The sequence below is a fragment of the Cupressus sempervirens genome, chromosome 2 (genome assembly GCF_028749045.1).
Source record: "Cupressus sempervirens isolate cs-2001-9-10 chromosome 2, ASM2874904v1, whole genome shotgun sequence".
NCBI classification, from domain to species: Eukaryota; Viridiplantae; Streptophyta; class Pinopsida; order Cupressales; family Cupressaceae; genus Cupressus; species Cupressus sempervirens.
Window position 1 is genome coordinate 108,646,458 of NC_143119.1, and position 6,815 is coordinate 108,653,272.

Sequence of the window (6,815 nt, forward strand, 5' to 3'; positions counted from 1 at the left end):
ATCATTTCTCTTTTGACACAGAGATAGAAGATTTTATTTCACGCAGATGTAGATTGGCTCCAGTTTCTTATTATCCATTAGGGGATAGATTGGCCCTTACTTTCGAAAAAAGAAGTGGTAGTAGCAAGTTATTCAGCCTGTAGCATCGACACACCCGGAGCAGTTTTTCAGAGATCGGATTTGATGGCAGTAATTCAGGTACCTATGGCTATTGTCATATCTACAATGCAGTTGGGTGCAGGTGTCTTTTTGATAGGGGCTTGAGTTTTGATAGAGTTGATGTTTCAGTTGGCTTGAGTTCCGCAGAATGGGTTCTTCTACTGACATCTACAGTTGGTTTTCAGACGATTTCATCAGAGTTGTCAGTTATTTGGATGTTGAGTACAGTTTCTCAGATACTGGTATTGATGATTTCTCCACGGGAGTATGATGAGGATTGGGATGATACACAGATTTACATTTGGGACCCAGGCATACTGATTAGTTCATGGTTCAGCCATTGCTTGGGGACAAGCAATTTCAGGAAGGGCGGACTGTCATGTCCCCAATTTTCTGGTGACAGTTCGATTTAATTAATTTAATTAATCTGGTTGTCTAAGGACGACTAATTAATTATTTTAATTAAATAAATAATATTAAAAGATAGCCTTGTATTTAATAAAGTGACTTGGAAAATATTTAATAAAGTCACTTGAGGGATAAGATCAAAAAGGTTCTAGAAGTCTCTGGAGAGGATGGAGGGAAAAGAATAAATAGGCACCCCGGGGCTCCATTCGAATCAGGCAGTTGGTTTATCTCTTTGTTTCAGGTTGTGATTCAATCACGGGTGCATTGTGGAAACCTAGGGTTTCGGCAATTGTCACAGTTGGCCATTGAGAACGATAACTCTCAATTGGTATGCAATTTTGAGGGTGTGAAATATCACCTGAATTATTGCAGATTGGAGGTGACATCACAGTCATTTCATCAGGGTGATTAATTGCGGCTTAAGGCCAAATTGTGGTTCTTGCATCATTATTTCTCGAAGGATTTGATTCAGATCATCAGTGCAGGGGCAGAATTGAGGATTTGTTGCAAATATCATTTATGGTGAAGCAACTATGAGCAATAATTGAGCCAGAAACATTCGCTGCATCAGGGAACAAGTGTATTATTCAGATTTGAGGATAGTTTCGATTTCTTAGCTGACATAAATTTATATAAGAGACGACGCAAGGCTTTGGTCGGATTGGAAAGCAAATCATTGCAGCTGCATTAGGAGTGCCAGATCGGAGGGAGGAAATCAATTTGTTAAAACCCACAGAACGAGTATAAGGAGTAATGGTCAGAATGGGCAAATCTTTAGACCAGCCCACCCACGAGCTGCAAGTTTAAAAACGCGGGTCACATTCTGATTCAAAAGTCTCTCCATGGCTTCAACACATTATCGTGACTCTTTGGAGTTAACAAAATCATCAAGTCAAACCGAACTCCATTCGCTGAATCTATAATCGACTCTTGTTCATCCATTGGAGAAAGGCACGGGTCAGTCCAGAATTGGTCAAGCACGACAGGAGAATATTGGGACATAACTGATACGACCTAGCACACTTGCTGGATCACTCCAGGCAGACTGCAAACTTTATCCCAGATAACTCCAGACAAGCCACCACGATCCTAGACGGAGTCAATACCTCCGGGCAGGAGAGGGCATTCATTCCGGATCTTGGCATCGTTAGCAGCAACTACACATCATCGAATGACTGCGGCAGATCCAGACATTATTACTGTCGGCTCCACACAAGTTCGGTGCTCATACCCGACCAGTGGACATCACCAAGTCTGAGCACACCGATATTGTTCTTGGTGGATGTCATTTTCCAATTGCAAGATGGTGGTTGGATAAGGCGCCAGGCATTTTGGGTCGCCAAACAGAGTTAGACAATAATCCCAAGTCTGTGAAGTACATATTTTCGAGATTGTTGTCTTCTTTGGGCTGTGATTACTGTGGTTGGGAGGCAACATTGATTGCTGAAGCTGATCGTCTTATATTAGCAACGGAGGGCATTGCATACTAGGTGCAATTGGCTATAAGGGCATTCTTCTTGGTTGGCTGTGGAGACTTTCTTCTCAGACTGTGATCTCCTAAGTTTCGCTGCCAGAAGCTAAAGAGGATTGATAGAGACGTGGTCTGCTGCAAACTTTTGGAATCAGGTTCTTTGCATTTGAAACTGTAATTTGTTGTGCATTTAATAAAGGAATTAGAGTTGTGGCTTGCCTATTTGCATCTAACATTGTTCAAAAGCTATAAAACAAAAAACTTGCACAAAGCAATACTTTCATTCGGGTTGAGTTTGTTTGGCTAGTGCTCAACAAAATGTCAACAATTGAATGGTGAAGAAATCGGTGTTTGTCAAAGTTATAACCAGATCGGGGATATTTCACACCTAATACACTAACATGGAATACTAGATACTTTCTAATAAAATAAAATAAATACTACTGATCAAATAAATAATAACAAACTAATCCTAATTAAAATTAACATACATCCAAAACTAACTAAACATAATTATTAATTAGAACGAACCTTGACTAAATTAAATACTAATAAAATAAATTAACTTAAACTAAATTTTTTAACTAACATAATTTAGTACTAAACTAAAGATATATCAAAACTAAATGAAATTATAATGTGAGAACCAAAAGAGCTCTAACACCAATTTTTGGAAATATATGGTAGGATAAGGTTATTGAGAGGGAACATGTGAATTAAGAACCAATAAAACTTAATCTTACTTCACCAATTAATCCTTCATTTAATAATATGATTTAATTGGATGCTTGAAAGAACGAAAGCAAGAAACCATTTATAACACTTTGACACAAGATATGGTGACCTTGAAACCTTCCAATTAGTAAGTAAAACTAGGGTGGGGATGATACCCACAAGCTTTAGTATTGTAGTATAAAGTTAACCCATTAAGGCTTACAATTGACCACTTTTAGTGATCTGCCTTGTTAGGAGCAATTAGGACTGTGAGGTCCACCTTGTTAAAGGATTTTAAAACATACAATGAAGTATATACTCCATTAAGAGATTTAGCAAAAGACTGTTAAGTCTACCTTATTAAAGGATTTGACTGATACACCTGTTAGGATGAATTAGTGGTTGATCTCTGATTTGCTAAATGAGATTCCTTGAATTACAATGATCACCTAACTATGATAGATAAATCTATGTTGTCCATTATACTTCTTGTAGCCTTCTTCAATTCATAGTCTTGCTAATTATATTTTTTTCACATTAATTTTTGAAAATGGTACAATACATTACATATATACCAATTAAAATCACTACTTACTAGAGTCGGCTATAATACCACTTTCATCATAATTCACAAAGTCAGCCCAATTGCTGTAACTTGGGTTCTAAAGACAAACTTAGTGATGTTTTGATACATAAGAAACATTGTCAATGCCTAGAAATATTTGGTTCTTGGTTGAACTTGAATCTTAGTCCATACTAATCGCTTTCAAGTAGCTCAAACTTGATCAAGATTGTGTGACTTGATGAACATTGAGAAACTTGGTAGCTACTGAATCACTTGGTTGACACTGCATGACTTAGTTAACACTAGATTCACATTTTTTACAATGTGTTTTTTGTAGATATAGTATAACTTTTTTAACATTTCAAAGCTCAATTAGCACTATAATCTTCTTCACTTTCACTAACTAGCTCAATAGCCTCTGTTACACTCTATTTGTATTGTACTTGAACTATGAACCTTAATAAACATTGTATAGCTCAAAAAACACTACAAACTGACTCAGGTACTTGGTAGACACTATAATCTAACCACTTGGCTCAGGAAGAACTAAATCACTTGGTTAACACTGCAAACTAAATGATACACTTGGTAGCAACTATAGAGGTCAGTAGCAATGTAACCATTTGACTAAGTGTTGAGTCACTAATAGACAAATTGACCTTAGTGTCAAAAATCTCCCCCTTTGAAATTAGTGAAAAAATAATTATTAAACCAAAACTCTGATCATTCAAAACTATAAGTCAAAAACTTCCTTTATTATCATTCTGAGTCTTCAACTCAGTTTTGACTTCTATGTATTGTGGCTCGGTAACATACTCTATTTTTTTGATTTTTCAAAATTAATTTTGTAAAGATATTTCTCTTCACATTCATTCTTGGATATGGTACAATGCATTACATATATACCAATCCAATTCATAACTTACTGGAGTTGGCTACAATACCAATTTCATCATAATTCACAAAGTTGGCCCAACTATTGTAACTTGGGTTCTGAAAAAAACTCATTGATGTTCTAATACATGGAAAACATTATCAATGATCGACAATCTTTGGCACTTAGTTTAACGTGAAGCTCAGTCCATACTAATCACTTTCAAGTAGCTTGAACTTAGTCACACTATATGACTTGGTGAACACTAAGAAACTTGGTAGTTGTTGAATCACTCAGTTGACACTGCGTGACTTAGTCAACAATAGATTCATATTGTTAACACTGTGAGCTCGGTAGATACAATATAACATGGTTAGCATACCAGAGCTTGATTAATACACACTCTTCTTCACTTTCATTGACTAGCTTAGTAGCCACTGCTATGCTTGGTTTGCAAGGTACTTTGACTATGAAGCATGGTAAACATTGTGTAACTTGGCAAACACTGCAAAACACTGCAAATCAAATTGGCTGCTTAGTAGATACTGCATTCTAACTACTTGGCTCGAGAACAACTGAATCACTTGGTTAACACTAAAAACTAAATGATATGATTGGTAGCAATTGTAGATCTTTATAGCAATGTAACCATTTGACTAAGTGTTGAGTCACTTATAGAAAAATTGACCTTAATGCCAACACACATCAATCATTATATTCACATAACATTCATTGATACACCATACAATTCATTAATACCTATAAAAATTTATTAATAATTCATGAACAAGTCAATCATTATAGTCACATAACAATATTCAATAACATGAAATTAAATTCATTAATAAGCATTATTCATAAAAATTCATCAACACATTCATCACCAAACAAGGTTTGTAACATTCATTTTGTTTTGTTTTTTTCTTTCATTGAAGATAAAGGCTAATAAGAATATCATGAAAATCTTTAGCATTCTCCTATGGATCTTGTGTTTTAGATCTTACAACATGATGCTTCCTCTTCTTTTTTCATGGATAAGGCTAATGTGCCCCTGCAATAAGAAATAAATGGGTTTAATTCTTTTTTTTTTTTTAATATTATAATTTTTTTATTAATTTGAAGAACACAACAGGAATTTTTCTTTAATTGATAGTACCACATCATCTACTCTCACATTTTGTTTAGCCTCAACCTCAACATGCTCAACACTAACATTAGGCTTTGTATACTCAAAAATTATCGCATAAAAGTTATACCAATTGGAATTTAAGATGTTAAATTTTATTAATAATCACATGATTAATTTTCATTAGAAATTGAATATGTACCTATATTATTTTAATGCACACAAATGTCTTCATCATGTGTAGGAGTTGTACCTTCATCTTCATGATTAAGATCTATGCCAAGAGTAGTAGGCTATAGTGAGATGTCATGCACACATTGTTATCATTGTTACAAATTAACATCAAATAGATTATTTCTCATAAAGTTCTCAATTTATTTTATTATTTATTAGGCCTAGTTACCTATGTGTGAATTGGAGCACTAGGATCTTCTACATCTGTTTGGCCACTAGAATCTATGTGGTGGTAAGAAACCACTTCTTTATAGCCTTGCTTGAAGCCAAGTTGTTTGTCCTCTTATATGGGAGCTAGATTAAATTCAATGCCCAATATTTTTTGCATAATAATGTCAATATTGAATGTATTTCTTATTTATAATTTTATATAAAAAAACTGATATAAAATTTCATTTATGGCTACTTACAAGACATGATTGAATTCTCATATATCCAGTAGAGCCAAGATGGTGTTAACTAACCTTCTCTTTCCTAGCTTGTGTCACCTCTGATGTGTCCTGCAGTTTGTATATGTAAACTTTGAAATATGTTAGATTCAATCATATTCAAATGGATAAAGTTTAGTTTCAAAGACATATTGTCACACTCTCTTCTGTGCACTATGGGTTTTTAATGCTGATTTTTTCTTATGAAAGTGACCTCCATCTTGAGGGGAGAATGAGGTGGAGTCCTATAAGGGAATTATTTATTTTCCTTAAGATAAAAAGTAAATACTTGCATCACATATGGAAGTGAAGTGTTTGTATAACAGATACCATATGCATTTACCCATAAGAAAGTAGTTATAAGTTTATTGATATTGTTGAACATCACTGAGCCAAACAATCATACAACTACTTGATGGACCTAAAAATTCATATTTGAACTAGGATCAACACACTGATCCTAAACACGAGGGAAGGTAACCTATGTAGATAGAGATAGAGAAAGGTAACAAAGAATTCTAGGTCTTTGGATGTTCTCTCTAGTTGTAAAATCTTAAAGTGGTTTTTTATTACAACATATTTAATCAATACATTACTTAGATATGTCCAAAACATACAAGGAAATCTATAAGAAAATTGAAATTAATGGTAAAAGTAGCAAATACATGATCCTGCTACATTGAAAACTAAAATGAAGTTGTTCATTGATAAATTAATTGTGATCTCTCATATAAAAATCAACAAAAAGTAACAGACAAGTTTTGCCAAGAAGAAAGAATAAATTGGGATCTATACTTGATTTTCTTTGTTTGCATTGATAATGAATTCTGTCGTGT